Raw genomic sequence first — 18466 nt, forward strand, 5'->3', positions numbered from 1 at the left:
ACCAATAATAAGTGCGGTATCTGTGCCTAAATACTATAGAGAGAAAACATTTTTTACAGGGGAAAGACTCAAAAAGTAAAGATATAGAATCAGATCTACATAACGATAGACAAGGTAGAGAGGACAGAAAATATATTATTTATTGAGGTATTTATTAAATCAACCTGTTCTATTTTAACTCTAACTTTGCAAAAACATATTGATCCGTGTCTTCAAATGTATGGCCATAACTGAGTGCCTTTGAATAGTGGAAGAGAAAGATAGAGTGTGATGTTCTACATGGGATATGACATCTAGTGGTGATTCTTTATATACCAACCTCAAATTGAAAGTGGGAGGTATTGAATGCAAGATAAATAGAAACACAACTCATGCCCCTCCTATCCTTGAAAAAATCAGAGTCCCTGGTGAAACATGCCAGATTTGGCATCACGACAGATGCTCTATGCACCGCGAACAACGTATTTCATCGCTCTTGTGCATGCGCAGTTGATTTCCTGAAGCCAGCGGTGACTACTTTGGCTGAGACAAGCGGATGGTGGCCCACAGGACTTGACACTTATATAGTGCTGACAGCAAACTGCTCACTGGAGCCCCACGGACCCCACTCAACAAGCATACAGGACGGCACATCCAGCCCCCTGGACCGGAGAAAGATAGTACAGGACTGTGATTATATCGCTCCATGAATGGTCTGGTGAGTGGACCATAGGTCCTTTAACTGCCTCCTTTTACTTTGCATCCTGCTGTTTGTTACTTCTCAGCCAGTATTAGCCAACTTCATAACAACGTCATTGAGCTATTGTCTTTCCAACAGCTGGATCCTGTGAATGCATGCAATTCTATTCTGGGAAACTATATTTCTGTGTCTTTGGACTGGATACTAACTGTGGATTATAATCATCTCTCCACACTGACAGCTATGTCTTGTTACAATCCTAATTAAGGATGTCTCTGTGGGACTAGCAACTTGAATCAATCAACTACCGTTTAACAGAGATCTTTTGTTAAAAGGGTTTCTATTTAAGCACAGTGACAGGACGGACTTTGTTACGTATGGTGCATTTCACTGAGAACATTAGTCTGATTCATAAATATTACTTACTCCCATTAACAATAGCCTTGTTATAGGTGTGTGCATGCATGGTTGAAGTGTGATGCAGCTGCTCAAAAACAGACGTTGTCTATTTTTAACATGATCTTGGTGTTGGTGGTGGGTACCTGGTCTTCGCCCCTTCTTGTATTAAATATATTTTTCTAGTAAAATGTACCCCTTATTGAGCAGCATGGTCCACCTGTGTCTCATTTCAGTGGGATTCTTTCCCCTGTAAACAATGTTTTCTCTCTATAGAACATGCCAGTTCATACTCAAGTGTGAGTGGCTATGTAGCTCATCACCATAGTGCTACTCCGCGGGCATTCTGTGAATTAAATTGCACACCTTGTATTTGTATTGAAAATGCAAACTGCGGTTTAGTATTTTCCAACCTTTCACAACTGCCAATGTTAACAAGAGAACAACTTTCTAATGTTATATGTTTAACTGTTTGTATCAATTAAAAGTAAAGTATGAATATAAACACAATAAACTATGCTGCCAAAGGCCAATAAAAACAAAGACATTTATTGCAGTTGCAAATATGTTTAATTTTACAGTATCTCGAGTGATGGTTGAAAACAGATAAGGATTAGATGTATTTAAAAAAGAAAAAAAAAAATATATATATATATATATATATATATATATATATATACATATATATATATATATATATATATATATATGTATATACAGTGGTGTGAAAAAGTGTTTGCCCCCTTCCTCATTTCCTGTTCCTTTGCATGTTTGTCACACTTAAGTGTTTCGGAACATCAAACCAATTTAAACAATAGTCAAGGACAACACAAGTAAACACAAAATGCAATTTGTAAATGAAGGTGTTTATTATTAAAGGTGAAAAAAAATCCAAACCATCATGGCCCTGTGTGAAAAAGTGATTGCCCCCCTTGTTAAAACATACTATAACTGTGGTTGTCCACACCTGAGTTCAATTTCTCTAGCCACACCCAGGCCTGATTATTGCCACACCTGTTCACAATCAAGACATCACTTAAATAGGAGCTGCTTGACACAGTAAGGTCCACCAGAAGATCCTTAAAAGCTACACATCATGCCGAGACCCAAAGAAATTCAGGAACAATTGAGAAAGAAAGTAATTGAGATCTATCAGTCTGGAAAGGGTTATAAAGCCATTTCCAAAGCTTTGGGAATCCAGCGAACCACAGTGAGAGCCATTATCCACAAATGGCGAAGACATGGAACAGTGGTGAACCTTCCCAGGAGTGGCCGGCCGCCCAAAATTACCCCAAGAGCGCAGCGACGACTCATCCAAGAGGTCACAAAAGACCCCACAACAACGTCCAAGGAACTGCAGGCCTCACTTGCCTCAGTTAAGGTCAGCGTTCATGCCTCCACCATCAGGAAAAGACTGGGCAAAAATGGCCTGCATGGCAGAGTTCCAAGGAGAAAACCACTGCTGAGCAAAAAGAACATCAAAGCTCGTCTCAATTTCTCCACAACACATCTTGATGATCCCCAAGACTTTTGGGACAACATTCTGTGGACCGATGAGACAAAAGTGGAACTCTTTGGAAGGTGTGTGTCCAAGTATATCTGGCGTAGAAGGAACACTGCATTTCATAAAAAGAACATTATACCAACAGTAAAATATGGTGGTGGTAGTGTGATGGTCTGGGGCTGTTTTGCTGCTTCAGGACCTGGAAGACTTGCCGTGATAAAAGGAACTATGAATTCTGCTGTCTACCAAGAGATCCTGAAGGAGAATGTCCGACCATCTGTTCGTGTACTCAAGCTGAAACGAACTTGGGTTCTGCAGCAGGACAATGATCCTAAACACACCAGCAAGTCCACCACCGAATGGCTGAAGAAAAACAAAATGAAGACTTTGGAGTGGCCTAGCCAAAGTCCTGACCTGAATCCTATTGAGATGTTGTGGTATGACCTTAAAAAGGCCGTTCATGCTCGAAAACCCTCTAATGTAACTGAATTAGGACAATTCTGCAAAGATGAGTGGGCCAAAATTCCTCCAGGATGCTGTAAAAGCCTTATTGCACGTTATCGCAAACGCTTGGTTGCAGTTGTTGCTGCTAAGGGTGGCCCAACCAGTTATTAGGTTTAGGGGGCAATCACTTTTTCACACAGGGCCATGATGGTTTGGATTTTTTTTCACTTTTAATAATAAACACCTTAATTTACAAATTGCATTTTGTGTTTACTTGTGTTGTCCTTGACTATTGTTTAAATTGGTTTGATGTTCCGAAACACTTAAGTGTGACAAACATGCAAAGGAACAGGAAATGAGGAAGGGGGCAAACACTTTTTCACACCACTGTATATATATATATATATATATATATATATATATATATATATATATATATATATTATACATATGCTTATCACACTTTTAAATGTCGAGATGTCCCTTTTTACCCAAAACCCTGGAGCAAACATACTGTATGTATAATTCCTCTTGTAAATTCATTAGCAATTCATTCGTTACTTACTTTAAAGAAAAATCTAATTTCCCTACAGCCAAAAATGCTTCTCTTTTAGTGGAAGGAGATCATATCCCTGGAGGACTCTGGATATCTGATTACTATTTTACCTTATAAGGACACAAGGAATTTTAATTTAATAAGTTTACACTACACTGCTAGAAATGTAATTAGGTACATCAAGATTTGTATCTTCTCAGTGGAACATTGAGCCAACAATATGTATATACAGTGTTTATTGTATGCACTCTCTGCATATAGAAAATTAGAATTTTCAAGACTAATCAGACTATGAAATGTTAATGCAGTTTGGCAGCAACTTATCGAACAGTATATATTATGTTTATAAACTATGATTATATCTCATCAGATAAAGCTAAAGTTGAACTCATGTAAAAAAATAAATATTTCAAATACCGTGCATACTGTTTGTGGCCTGTTTTAACTGCCGTAATGTTTATAATTCTATTTAGCTTTTTTTAATGAGTCTGCATTCTTGATACACTGCATTGACAAGAGAATAGTAGTGCCACTTGTTCTCTTACATTAAAGGAACACAGGGATGTTACTTCACCACCCTCAGTCAGTGGACAACGAATAATGCTCATAACATCTATTTTAGCTGATAGTGTTCTGTTTCAAATGCCAATATATACAATGATATACCTCCTAAAGTAAGGTGACCAGATTTATAAAATGAAATCCGGGGACATATTTTATTTTTTACTAGTAATGGCAGCAATCAGTGACTCATAGTGGGACTTCGATATTGCGGTGGACAAATCGGACACTAATGCCGCATACACATGACCGGTTTCCCTAAACTCTGAAGGTTTTTCCAAGGTAGTTCCGCTGAAACTGTCTTGCCTACACACGATCACACCAAAGTCTGACGGTCTAGAACGCGGTGACGTACAACACATAGGATGGGACTAGAAAAAAGGAAGTGCAATATGCAGTAACTAATAGCCTCCGTCTCGTACTTTCTTCAGAGCATGCGTAGTTTTTGGTCCGTCAGAACAGCATACAGACAAACGGTTTTCCCGATAGGAATTGGTTCCGTCGGAAATATTTAAAACATGTTTTATTTCTAGGTTCATCAGAATTTTCAGGGAAAAAAAAGTCAGATGCGGCCCACACAGGATCGGAATATACGATGAAAAGATTCCATCTGACTTTTTCTGTCAGACATTCTGCTTGTGTGTATGCGGAATTAGTGACACTTTTGACACTTTGTGGGAACCAGTGACACTAATACAGAGATCAGTGCTAAAAATATGTACTGTCACTGTACTAATGACACTGGCTGGGAAGGGGATAACATCTAGGGCAATCAATGGGTTAAATGTGTGCCTAAACAGTGTTTTCTCTCTGTGGGGCAGGTGATTTTACTAAGGGAAAACATAGATCCCTGTACTTGCTTTGCAGGAACACAGGATCAATGTCTTCCACCCTGACAGAATGGCAAACTGCCTTGTTTACATAGGCAGACCACTAGGCAAGTCTGCTGGATCCGCTGATTGGCTCTGGCACCCAGAAATGCAGGATCATGTATATAAGTGTTCCTGCGCGGCGCGACCGCCCTGTAGCAGTAAATATGCTATCAGGTGATCGGCAACTGGTTAAGCTCATCAGCATTATGATAACTCACAGGCAGGGGGAGCTCTATCATGGCTCTGGCTGGCTCTGTCATCTTTATGATAACTCACAGGCAGGGGGCACTCTATCATGGCTCTGGCTGGCTCTGTCAGCATTATAACTCACAGGCAGGGGGCGCTCTATCATGGCTCTGGCTGGCTCTGTCAGCATTATAACTCACAGGCAGGGGGTGCTCTATCATGGCTCTGGCTTGCTCTGTCAGCATTATGAAAAATCACAGGCAGGGGGCCCTCTATCATGGCTTAGTGTGTCACATAACATGACTGCTGGGTGCTGATTTTGTGAACTTCTGACCAATAAGTGCCCCCCGCTGCCTGTGAGTTCTAATACCATCCATTATGCCAGAGAGATAGGCACAGTGCAGTGTAGTCTATTCACAGACACCCCCAAAGCACACCTGTGTTGAAGCCTTGAAGGCACTGGCAGTCCCACGATTGGATCTTCTTCCCCTCTATTCCTGCTGCTGGACATCGTCAGCTGAGCTCAGCTGCCTCTCTCTGCCCGTCGCCTCCGGCAGCCTCACAGCCTCTCAGGTCTCACTCTCTGGGCCCCGGCTACTACTGGGTGGGGAGAGGAGGAAAATAACTCTGCCGGGGAAGGCAAGGAGATAATCAGGCAGGCGGTTGGCCGGGATTCGACAGAAGAACATGTGAGCGGAGCTGAATGGGCATGTGCCGGAAACTGAAGAAGTAGTCCATCGGCTCCGACCAGCACATCATCATCAGAAAGGGGCACAGATAATGGAAAAAATACACCGCTAAGCTAGTAGGAGCGGGGGTGTGTAATTCAGATTTTTTTTTTTTATTCTGCACTGACTGCACTGACTGAAAATTACCCCAGCTCCTGTTGAAGTCAAATCCGGGGACAAAACCGGGGACAGACTTGGTCCGGGGACAGTGTCATCAATCCGGGGACTGTCCCCTGAAACCAGGGACTAGTGATGGACGAACGTTTCGCCCGGCGGTCGTTTCGCGGCGAATTTCCGACATTCGCGGTCCGCACGTTCGAACGCCTTTTTCCGTCGTTCGCCGCGGCGGACTTACGTGTTTAATGTATACAAGAACTTTAACCTTTGGTGACACGTTTATCATGTGATACAGGACAGCCAATTGAGACATGACAGCACATGGACACTTGTACATTCCCCCTAACCTATAAATACACCCGATCCGGTGGCCATTTTACATTCTTTCTTCTGTTACGATAGGGACAGGTTCCTGTGTGGAGTAGGGAGAGATAAACCACTAGCTATTTGGTACACAAAAGTTCTTTTCAGGACTGGTATAGGTGTTAGGTGTTGATAGGTTTGCTGTGCTGCTGATTCTTGCAGCAGCCTGAGTGTCTTTTGTTAGTTTAGAGAAAGGGAAAGGACGGTGTATGCTACAGGGACAGCCAGATTAGTCTTTCATCATCATCATCATCATCATCATCATTAGCTGTTACTATCAAGGTCCACAAAAGAGCTGTTCCAGTAACCACTAATCGTTCTCTTTTTTTGCCAATTTGTATAGGGACAGGAAGGAAGCAGTGTTGTCAGGCAGTGAGGGTAATTTTAAAGACTTGCTGTTATTATTAGTTCCACAAAGGTTCTTTTCAGGACTGGTATCAGTGGTACAGTAATAGGCTTGTACATGTATAATATTCTTTCTTCCAAATATAGAAAGGATATTATACTTGACTGCTGCCCTTCTGCTGCAGTCTGCTAAACATTCACAACTCACTTGTTCCACAAAAGTTCTTATAAGGACTGGTAACTTGGTATAGGGTGCTACGGTACATAGGCTTGAGTGCGGTACAGTCTGCTGTTCTGTAAGGACCGCTATCGGTCCACAATAGATAGGGTTGACGTGCACCACTGCTGACCGCTGCCCTATACTGCAGCAGTCCTTCAGCGGTATAGGGACTGACGTACAGTCTGCTAAACACTAATACACAACCTGCTTGGTCCACAAAAGTTCTTATAAGGACTGGTAACTTGGTATAGGGTGCTACGGTACATAGGCTTGAGTGCGGTACAGTCTGCTGTTCTGTAAGGACCGCTATCGGTCCACAATAGATAGGGTTGACGTGCACCACTGCTGACCGCTGCCCTATACTGCAGCAGTCCTTCAGCGGTATAGGGACTGACGTACAGTCTGCTAAACACTAATACACAACCTGCTTGGTCCACAAAAGTTCTTATAAGGACTGGTAACTTGGTATAGGGTGCTACGGTACATAGGCTTGAGTGCGGTACAGTCTGCTGTTCTGTAAGGACCGCTATCGGTCCACAATAGATAGGGTTGACGTGCACCACTGCTGACCGCTGCCCTATACTGCAGCAGTCCTTCAGCGGTATAGGGACTGACGTACAGTCTGCTAAACACTAATACACAACCTGCTTGGTCCACAAAAGTTCTTATAAGGACTGGTAACTTGGTATAGGGTGCTACGGTACATAGGCTTGAGTGCGGTACAGTCTGCTGTTCTGTAAGGACCGCTATCGGTCCACAATAGATAGGGTTGACGTGCACCACTGCTGACCGCTGCCCTATACTGCAGCAGTCCTTCAGCGGTATAGGGACTGACGTACAGTCTGCTAAACACTAATACACAACCTGCTTGGTCCACAAAAGTTCTTATAAGGACTGGTAACTTGGTATAGGGTGCTACGGTACATAGGCTTGAGTGCGGTACAGTCTGCTGTTCTGTAAGGACCGCTATCGGTCCACAATAGATAGGGTTGACGTGCACCACTGCTGACCGCTGCCCTATACTGCAGCAGTCCTTCAGCGGTATAGGGACTGACGTACAGTCTGCTAAACACTAATACACAACCTGCTTGGTCCACAAAAGTTCTTATAAGGACTGGTAACTTGGTATAGGGTGCTACGGTACATAGGCTTGAGTGCGGTACAGTCTGCTGTTCTGTAAGGACCGCTATCGGTCCACAATAGATAGGGTTGACGTGCACCACTGCTGACCGCTGCCCTATACTGCAGCAGTCCTTCAGCGGTATAGGGACTGACGTACAGTCTGCTAAACACTAATACACAACCTGCTTGGTCCACAAAAGTTCTTATAAGGACTGGTAACTTGGTATAGGGTGCTACGGTACATAGGCTTGAGTGCGGTACAGTCTGCTGTTCTGTAAGGACCGCTATCGGTCCACAATAGATAGGGTTGACGTGCACCACTGCTGACCGCTGCCCTATACTGCAGCAGTCCTTCAGCGGTATAGGGACTGACGTACAGTCTGCTAATCACTAACACACAACCTGCTTGTTCCACAAAAGTTCTTATAAGGACTGGTAACTTGGTATAGGGTGCTACGGTACATAGGCTTGAGTGCGGTACAGTCTGCTGTTCTGTAAGGACCGCTATCGGTCCACAATAGATAGGGTTGACGTGCACCACTGCTGACCGCTGCCCTATACTGCAGCAGTCCTTCAGCGGTATAGGGACTGACGTACAGTCTGCTAATCACTAACACACAACCTGCTTGTTCCACAAAAGTTCTTATAAGGACTGGTAACTTGGTATAGGGTGCTACGGTACATAGGCTTGAGTGCGGCACAGTCTGCTGTTCTGTAAGGACCGCTATCGGTCCACAATAGATAGGGTTGACGTGCACCACTGCTGACCGCTGCCCTATACTGCAGCAGTCCTTCATCGGTATAGGGACTAAGAGTTTTGTCACAGGGTCATTTAAAAAATGACAGGCAGAGGAAGAGGCAGGCCCTTCCGCAGGGGTGGTAGGGGTAGGGCAGGAGCAACAGGCTTGAGCCAAAGTGGGAAGTTGCAGAAGGTGCGTTCAATTACTTTAAAGGATGCACCAGACTTGGTTGAGTGGCTCGCTCAGCCTTACTCTTCTGCACCCTCCTCATCCTCTCGATCTGCACCCTCTTCTTCACTCTCTGCTATGTGCACCCCCAAAGACACTACCACCAACAACACGACCACCACCACCACCACCACATACCTTCCGCTTGAGTCACTGGAATTATTTTCCGATCCATATCAAGAGGACATTTCTGATGCGCAGCCACTCTTGGTATTGGATCAGGAAGAGGAGGTAGCAACAAGCGCTACTCAGCAGTCTGACGCCAGTACCCAGATCAGCCCAAGGAGGAGGTTGGTCCCCGGTGTTGCTGCCTACTCCGAGATCTCTACTTATAGCGGTGGGGAAGGTGACGTTGATGATGACGTGTCTAGTGATGTCACGTGGGTGCCCACAAGAGAGGAAGAGGAGGGGAGTTCAGAGGGAGATATGGACCAGCAGATAGGGAGGAGAAGCAGCAATGACTTACATTGCACAGCAGGGACAAAGCAGACTGCAAATGTATCAGGAGCGAGTCATCGACCATGTACGGTCACATCTGGCGCTCCCAGGACACCGGCACATGGCTCCGCAGTGTGGGCTTTTTTTAACGTGTCCGCTGCTGACAATAGCGTTGCCATCTGCAATCTTTGCAGTCAACGCGTTAGTCGCGGTAAGCCCAATACTCACCTAGGGACGACCGCCTTAAGAAGGCACATGAGCAGCCATCACCGAGCCCAGTGGGAGCAACGGAACACACAAAGCCACACTGCAGGCTCTCACCGTCCAGCCTCGTCTTCTACTTCTCCTTCTCCTCTCTCCTCACAATTGTCCTCCACTCCACCTTCCATCACGCCAAGCTCACATTTTTCTGCAAAAAGGCAGGCTTCCGTGGGCCTAATGTTTGAGCGTAAAAAAATGATGACGCCGGATAACCCTCTTGCCCAACGGTTGGCGGCTGGCTTGTCAGAACTCATAGCCCGCCAACTACTGCCATATAAACTGGTGGACTCGGAGGCCTTTCGCAAATTTGTGGCCATTGGAACACCACAATGGAAGGTCCCAGGAAGGAAGTATTTCTCAGAGAAGGGCATCCCAGAGCTATATGGCCATGTTCAGCGGCAAGTGAATGTATCTCTGGCACACAGTGTCGGTGCCAAGATACATCTGACCACAGACACGTGGTCTAGCAAACACGGGCAGGGAAGGTATATCAGTTTTACTGCCCACTGGGTGAACCTTCTGACGGCCGTCAAGCATGTAACCCGTGGCACCCGTGTAGATTTGGTTTTACCGCCACGGATTGCATGCAGGCCTGACTCTTCTTCTCCTCCTCCTACTCCATCCTCCTCCCTCTCCTCCTCAGCTGCCTCCTCCTTTTCCGCTGCTAGCGTCTCTTCCACTGCACCGCCCAAGCTCCCCAGAACCTATTCCACATGCCAGGTGAGACGTTGCCATGCCGTGCTGCGTCTGTTGTGCCTGGAAGCAAAGAGCCACACTGGCCCGGCACTCCTTTCAGCTTTGCGTTCACAGGCAGATGAGTGGCTAACACCGCTCAATTTGACAGTTGGTAAAGTGGTGTGTGACAACGGTGCCAATCTGCTTAGCGCATTGAAACAGGGCAAAATCACGCACGTGCCGTGCATGGCACACGTCTTAAACTTGGTCGTGCAGCGATTCCTTGTCAAATACCCTGGGGTCCAGGACATCTTGCGGCAGGCAAGGAAAATCTCGGCCCATTTCAGAAGATCTTACACGGCCATGGCTCGCCTTGCTGACATTCAGCGGCGACACCATCTGCCGGTCAGACGTCTTATTTGCGATTGCCCGACGCGATGGAACTCAACCTTCTATATGCTTGATAGGCTGCTCCAGCAGAAACGTGCAGTTAACGTCTACCTGTATGAACTCTGCGAAAGAAACGGTTCTGGGGAGCTGGGTTTTTTTTCACCGCGCAGTGGCTGCTCATGCGCGACACATGCAGACTTCTGCGGCCATTTGAGGAGATCACCAAACTGGTCAGTCGCAGCCATGGCGCCATCAGTGACATGGTACCTTATGCCTTCTTTCTGGAGCGTGCATTGCGTCGTGTCATTGATCAGGCTGTGGAGGAGCAGGAGCGGGAAGATGAGGAAGTCGCAATGCTGGATGAATTCCCAGGGGGGGCTACTCTATCTGAGACAAGTCAACAACAGGAGTCTGATGAGGAGTCAGAGGAGGATGGTGCCGGGGCGGATGAGCAGGAGCAAGAAGAGCATGCTTTAAACCTTTCTGGGATCCCTGTTGTGCGAGGATGGGGAGAGGAGAATGAAGAGGACGACATTATCCTGGATGATGAGCAGGAGCCAGGCCACCACACCGCTTCCACTTTAGTGCAAATGGGGGCCTTCATGCTCCAGTGTTTTAATAGGGACCCCCGTATAAAAAGCATGAGGGTCAAGGACCAGTACTGGGTGGCAACGTACTTAGACCCCCGGTACAAACACAAAATGGCGGAAATGTTACCGCCGTCGCAGAGGGCTGTCAGAATGCAGCACTTCCAGGCCTTGCTTCGAGAAATGCTGCATTCTGCTTTTGCGTGCGCTGGCAGAGGAGCAATTCCCACTCCCAGAGAAGGATTTGCGGGTACCAATCCAACAGCGCCTGCAAGAAGAGGCCGGTTTGAAGATGTGTTGGTGACTTCGGATATGAGGTCATTCTTTCAGCCGACCCATCGACAGGTGTCATCCGGATCCAGCATCAGGGAACGCCTAGACCGTCAGGTGTCCGACTACATTGGGTTAACGGCCGATGTGGACGCTCTGAGGAGTGATGAACCCCTAGACTACTGGGTGGGCAGGCTTGACCTCTGGCCAGAGCTTGCCCAATTTGCAATCGAACTGTTGGCTTGCCCCTCATCCAGTGTCCTGTCCGAAAGGACGTTCAGCGCAGCAGGGGGGATTGTGACCGATAAGCGTACTCGCCTAGCTCACCACAGTGTTAACTACCTCACATTTCTAAAAATGAATGAGGCATGGATCTCGGAGGAATTCAACACATGTGACCAGTAGACCATGTATATGTCTATAAACTATTTTTTTAATCAAGCACACAGACCTTCTTAATTCATTTGGCTCACTTCCTTGACCCAAAAAAGCACACCGTACTATATGCCCCTACCCTCCTCTTTGAAGAGGTTGAGCGGTGTCATATTTCTACTGGGGCTGCTTATGATATCCCTGTGCTGTGCTGACTTCCTCCTGGGGGTTCTTATTATGAAGGGATCACACTATCCCTGTGCTGTGCTGACTTCCTCCTGGGGGTTCTTATTATGAGGGGATCACACCATCCCTGTGCTGTGCTGACTTCCTCCTGGGGCTGCTTACGGTGCTGCTGTCAGTGCTGTATGTCACGGTGCTGCTGTCAGCGCTGTATGTCACGGTGCTGCTGTCAGCGCTGTATGTCACGGTGCTGCTGTCAGCGCTGTATGTCACGGTGCTGCTGTCAGCGCTGTATGTCACGGTGCTGCTGTCAGCGCTGTATGTCACGGTGCTGCTGTCAGCGCTGTATGTCACGGTGCTGCTGTCAGCGCTGTATGTCACGGTGCTGCTGTCAGCGCTGTATGTCACGGTGCTGCTGTCAGCGCTGTATGTCACGGTGCTGCTGTCAGCGCTGTATGTCACGGTGCTGCTGTCAGCGCTCTGTATTACGGTGCTGCTGTCAGATGCCTCTATCACGGTGCATGTGTCATTCCGGTATGTCACGCTGCTGGTGATCATCTCCTGCACCCTCTTCTTTGCCTACCCTGGTCCCTGACCTTCCCTCTCCTCCATTGCCTTCATTAGCTCCATAGTCCTGAATTGTTAGAACAATTTCCCAAATAAAATAAAAATGCTTGTAGTTATCGATCCCAAATTCACCTCATACATGTATTATGTCATTGTCCAGATGGTGGGACTACGTTTTACCCCCTAATAATTACCACGTGGCCGCAAATTCGACATGAAGGTTTGCAAAGTTCGCCTCCCATTGAAGTCAATGGGGCCCGCGGCGAACGTTCGGTTTCGCGAACGTTTGGGTCCGTTCGCATTTCGCTTTCGCGAAACGTCCCGTCGGAAGTTCGTCCATCACTACCAGGGACATCTGGTCACCTTATCCTAAAGCCAGTCTGTTCTGACTTTTAAACAGAAGAACGAACACAAGATCACACCAGTTAAAAAAATAAATACACAGTTGTTCCACTAGTTCAACAATACAGTGCAACACAATGGCGAGAACACTAAAGTACATTGTATATAGTATGGATATGGTTCTTACACTTCTAAATAAATAGTGATACCTTGGTAATACGGCTTTTTAGTGTGGGCATATGAATTTTAGAACTATGCACTAAGAATGAAACACTTTGTTTGTCACTTTTTTATTATTATTAAGGAATCATAGTTTGGAGCACTGGTCACTTTATATGAACTTTCAGGATTGTTATATTCATATTGTCATTTTAATTGCATAAAGTTTTTTTGCAGCACTGGTCACTTTACATCATATACAAATAATACAAAATAGCAGTAATTAGTAACACTGGTCACATTATTTCAATTGATTAAGTTTAGGCCGCCACGTATTCGTCTACATATTCTTGGTAAAAAAAAATCACAATAAGCGATTATTGATTGGTTTGCGCAAAAGTTATAGTGTTTACAAATAGGGGATAGTTTTATGACATTTTTATTAATATATATTTTTTATAACTAGTAATGGCGGCAATCAGCGATTTTTATTGTGACTGCGACATTATGGCGGACACATCGGACATTTTTGACACATTTTTGGGACCATTGTCATTTATACAGAAATCACTGCTATACAAAGCAGTGATTCCTGTGTAAATGACACTGGCAGTGGGTGGTAGTGTAGGGGTTAAGTGTTCCTAAGGGTGTGTTACTAACTGTGGGGAGCTGGGCTTTCTTTTAGTGAACACTGATCTCTGCTCCAATCACATGGAGCAGAGATCAGCCTCACTTGTTGCTAGGCAGAACTGGGAGGTGTTGTTTACAACGGCATCTCCCAGTTCAGCCACCCCGTGAGACGATCGCGGGTATGCCCGCGGCGGTCAAGTCAGTGGGACCCGCGAACAGACTCACGGGGGTCCCGACCGGCACACGAGCGCGCCACCGGTGGTGTGCTCGCGATGGCAGGGCAGCAGTTAAAATTGGACATACCTGTACGCCAATATGCCTGCCCGTGCCATTCTGCCGATGTACATCGACGTGCGCCGGTCGGGAAGTGGATAAGCAAAATCCACTTTTACATTCAAACAACATTTTCTGACCCTACCTTGGTAATTAGTCTTAGGGGAGGCAGCAGCTACATACGTGTTATCACAATTTAACTGTTCATAGCGCGGAAACATACAACACACTACCATACCTTTGTATGTGTGTGCATGTTTATATTTAAATATTTACTATTTTTATTACTACTCCTGCATTACATTTTGAGATTTTAACAATGAATATGATTACAGTCTTCAGGATATTTATCCATCATATCATACCATCATGGAGGCATATGCTTGGTCCCAACTGTATTCTGCAGCAGGACCCCAAACATACAGTCAATGTCACTGGGAACTATCTTCAGCATATAGAAGAACAAGGAGTCCTGGAAGTAATGGTTTGACACCCTCAGAGCCCTGATCTCAACATCATTGAGTCTGTCTGGGATCATATGAAGAGACAGAAGGATTTGGGGCACCCTACATCTACAGAAGATCTGTGGTTAGTTCTCCAAGATGTTTGAAACAACCTACATGCCAAGTTCCTTCACAAACTGTGTGCAAGTGTACCTAGGAGAATTGATGCTGTTTTGAAGGCAAAGGGTGGTCACATCAAGTATTGATTTGATTTGGGTTTTGTCTCTGTTCATTTATTTTCCATTTTGTTAATTGATAAAAATAAACTATCAACACTTCTATTTCAAAAAGCATTCCTTATTTACAGAATTTTTTCACACCTGCCTAATACTGTTCTCTAAATTTAACAGCAGTACTCATCTCCCCTAAATGCTTAGACAATGGCTTATGAACAACATATTTCAAAAGGAGAGAGAAAATAATGTTCTCTACAAAACAACTGAAACAGAATCAAGGACACTGGCAATATCTGAAAGAAGAAAAACTTCTGAAATGGAAGAAATTGAAACAAGAACATAAATAACATCTCAAAGCAAAAAATAAATTCCTTCTGAAATAGTAGTAATAAGAAACAAGCAAATACACAACAAGTAAAAGAGAAAAGGACAATGCGTTCTGAAAAAGTATGAAGAGAACCAACTACTGAACTTTCAGATTCATAACTCAAATGCAGAGGAAAAGTTTCAAAAGAAAAGAAAACAACACACTTCTTCCAATACCATACTATGTCTTAAAACAGAGTAACAGCCAATGGCATAATGGGCGCGCCCCCCCAACAGTAAAATAAAAAGGGGGGCCTTTAAAAAAAAATAGAAAAAAAATTCCTTTAAGTGCACTGTATTCAGGCGCCGGACACAGTGCACTATGGGATGCGCTACATCAATGCAATCATGAGATTGCAGATGAGGCGCTTCATTTGCAGGATTTTTACCTGCTTTGTGGTGCATTCCATCGCGCTGAACAACTTCCATCCGTAGTATCACTTCGGGTGGGTGCTTTGTTCTTCATGTTAAGACATTACTTCCGGTTTCCCTGTGCCAGAGGGTAACCAGAAATTACGTCAGAAGCTCCATGGAACGCACAACCTGAGCGGAGCTGGTAAGTAAGGATGCTAAATAGGTGAAATGTGAGTGCCATGCTTGGAACTCGCAATCCACTCAGCTGTGTTAGGAAAGTGAATGATTATTTCCTTTCCTAACATTGAACTGCCTCTCCACCAATCAGATGCTTGGGTCTGTTACCTGTCACCTGATTGGCTGAAATGACAGGCGCCGCTATTGGACGCTTATCAGGAGGCAGGAGACGTATGAAGGACCCCACTTGTCACGGTCACCCGCTGCCCCACAGACACAGGGTAAGTGCTGGGCAGACGGCGAGTGGGTGGGGGGCACACTGGCAACATTTAATGGGCACACTGGCAGCATATGATGGGCAATTGGGCACACTGGCAGCATATGATGGGTACACTGGCAGCATTTCATGGGCACAGTGGCAGCATTTGGCACAATAGCTGCATTTGATGGCACAGTGGCTGCATTTGATGGCACAGTGGTAGGGTTTGATGGTCACAGTAGCTGCGTTGATGGCACAATGGCTGCGTTTGATGGGCGCAATGGCTGCAGTTTGATGGGCGCAATGGCTGCAGTTTGATGGCACAGTGTCTGCATTAGATGGCACAGTGGCTGTGTTTGATTGGCACAGTGGCTGCATTTGAAAGCACAGTGGCTGCATTTTATGAGCACAGTGGCTGCGTTTGATGAGCGCAGTGGCTGCGTTTGATGGCACAGTGGCTGTGTTTGATGGGCACAATGGCTGCACTTTGATGGCACAGTGGCTGCGGTTTGATGGCACACTGGCTGCATTTGATGGGCACACTGGCTACATTTGATGGCACAGTGGCAGCGTTTGATGGCACAGTGGCTGCAATTGATGTTTTTTTTTTTTCAAAATGTTTTCAGTTTGTTTGCAACCTCCTCCAACCCCCCCCCCCCCAAAAAAAAATAATAATAATAGTTAATTAAAACAAATTAAAAGCAAAACCAGTTTTTGCTGCAATGTTTTAATTCCGTCCAGAGATTTTCTTTGAAAAACTTTTATTGCTGCTAGTCCTCGGTCTGACTGACGTATTTCCTCTGAGGCCCAGCCAGAATGGACCCACCCCAGCTTGTGAACTGCCAGTGAAAGAAAAAGTGAAGAACATAACTCTGTGGTACTCTGCTTTCCCTTCCTATCAGCATGTTTCTTTTGAGCACATTACCTGATTGGATTTTTGTGCTTGCTTCTTTCCCTTTCACTTCAGCAATCCTGTACAAGGACTGAAAGTGGCTGGTTCCAGGTTTTAATTATTTTGCTTGTTTGTTCTGCTTGCAGTTAAAAATACATTTATTGGAAATGTGGCTGACTGCAAAGATTGATGGATGGATGCTTGTTTTGTGAGATTCTGTGCTTAAACAAATCTGAGGCATAGCTCTAGTGGGAATTGGAGCATCTGAAGCAGCATATCATGCAAATTTCCACCCCAGACTGATTGGCAATTGAAAAGGAAGACAAGGGCTATAAAAGCTTGATTACTTTTGTCCCACACGTTATGGGGGCGTAACAGCCAAGATGGCCCCGGATCGCTCCATGCAGCCTCTTTTCCCCTGAGTGCTTTACAGCACTTGGCTGATTCTTCTGATCTTCCATTGTTCATATGGCAGCCCTAATCATCACTGAAACCCAAATGTAAGGAACAGATTTCTGCAACAACAGTGGTAAGCGGAAATGATACATCCATGGAGAATAAGCTGACCAAATTGATGACTCTCAATTGGTATCTCTAATCGGTCTATTCTTAAAACCATCTTAAACACTTGCCTACTTGGCACTTTTACCCCCTTCCTGCCCAGGACAATTTTCAGCTTTCAGGCTGTCACACTTTAAATGACAATTGCGCGGTCATGCAACACTATACCTAAACAAAATGTTTATCAAAAAATAGGTTTTCCTCCTTCACTTATGGGCACTGATAGGCTGCACTGACGGGCACTGCTAGGCTGCACTAATGGGCAATGATGAGGAGGTACTGATGAGGCTGCACTTATAGGCAGCACTGATGCCGCTGATGAGGAGGTACTGATGAGGCTACACTTATAGGCGGCACTGATGCCACTGATGAGGAGGTACTGATGAGGCTGTACTGATAGGCGGCACTGATGGGCTCTGATAGGCGGCACTGATAAGCAGCACTGATGAGTGGCACTGATGGGTGGCACTGATAGGCACGGATAGATGGTACTGATGAGCACTGTTGGGCAGCACTGATAGCGACACTGATGAGGAGGCACAGATTGGCACTGATTGGCAGCACTGGTGGGCGTTGTTGGGACTGCACTGATAATCAGGATGCTGATAATCAGTGCCCTGATTATCAGTGCCGATGCCTCTTTTGATACAAGCCAGTTATCGGCTTTCTTCTTTTCTCCTCACACTGACAGTGTAAGGAGAAAAAAGCCGATAACCAGCTTGTATTGACATCTGTGGTCAGCTGTCATTTAAAACAGCTGAACACGTAGTAAAGGACCTCTGTGATTGGCCCTTTTCCCGGTTTGTGATCAGCTGAGTCCTTGGAACTCTATGCCCCAGGGGGTGTGGGATGTGCAATGACAGGAGGACGTCAATAGATCCCCTCATGGCAAAGTAAGCCTGCTTTGTAATCGTAATTTGGCTGTATCGCTCAGCTATTTTACTAAGGACTTAACACCTATACTGATTTA

The sequence above is a fragment of the Lithobates pipiens genome, unplaced genomic scaffold, assembly GCF_037356315.1.
Source record: "Lithobates pipiens isolate NorthernLeopardFrog02 unplaced genomic scaffold, aLitPip1_a1.2 Scaffold_1, whole genome shotgun sequence".
NCBI classification, from domain to species: Eukaryota; Metazoa; Chordata; class Amphibia; order Anura; family Ranidae; genus Lithobates; species Lithobates pipiens.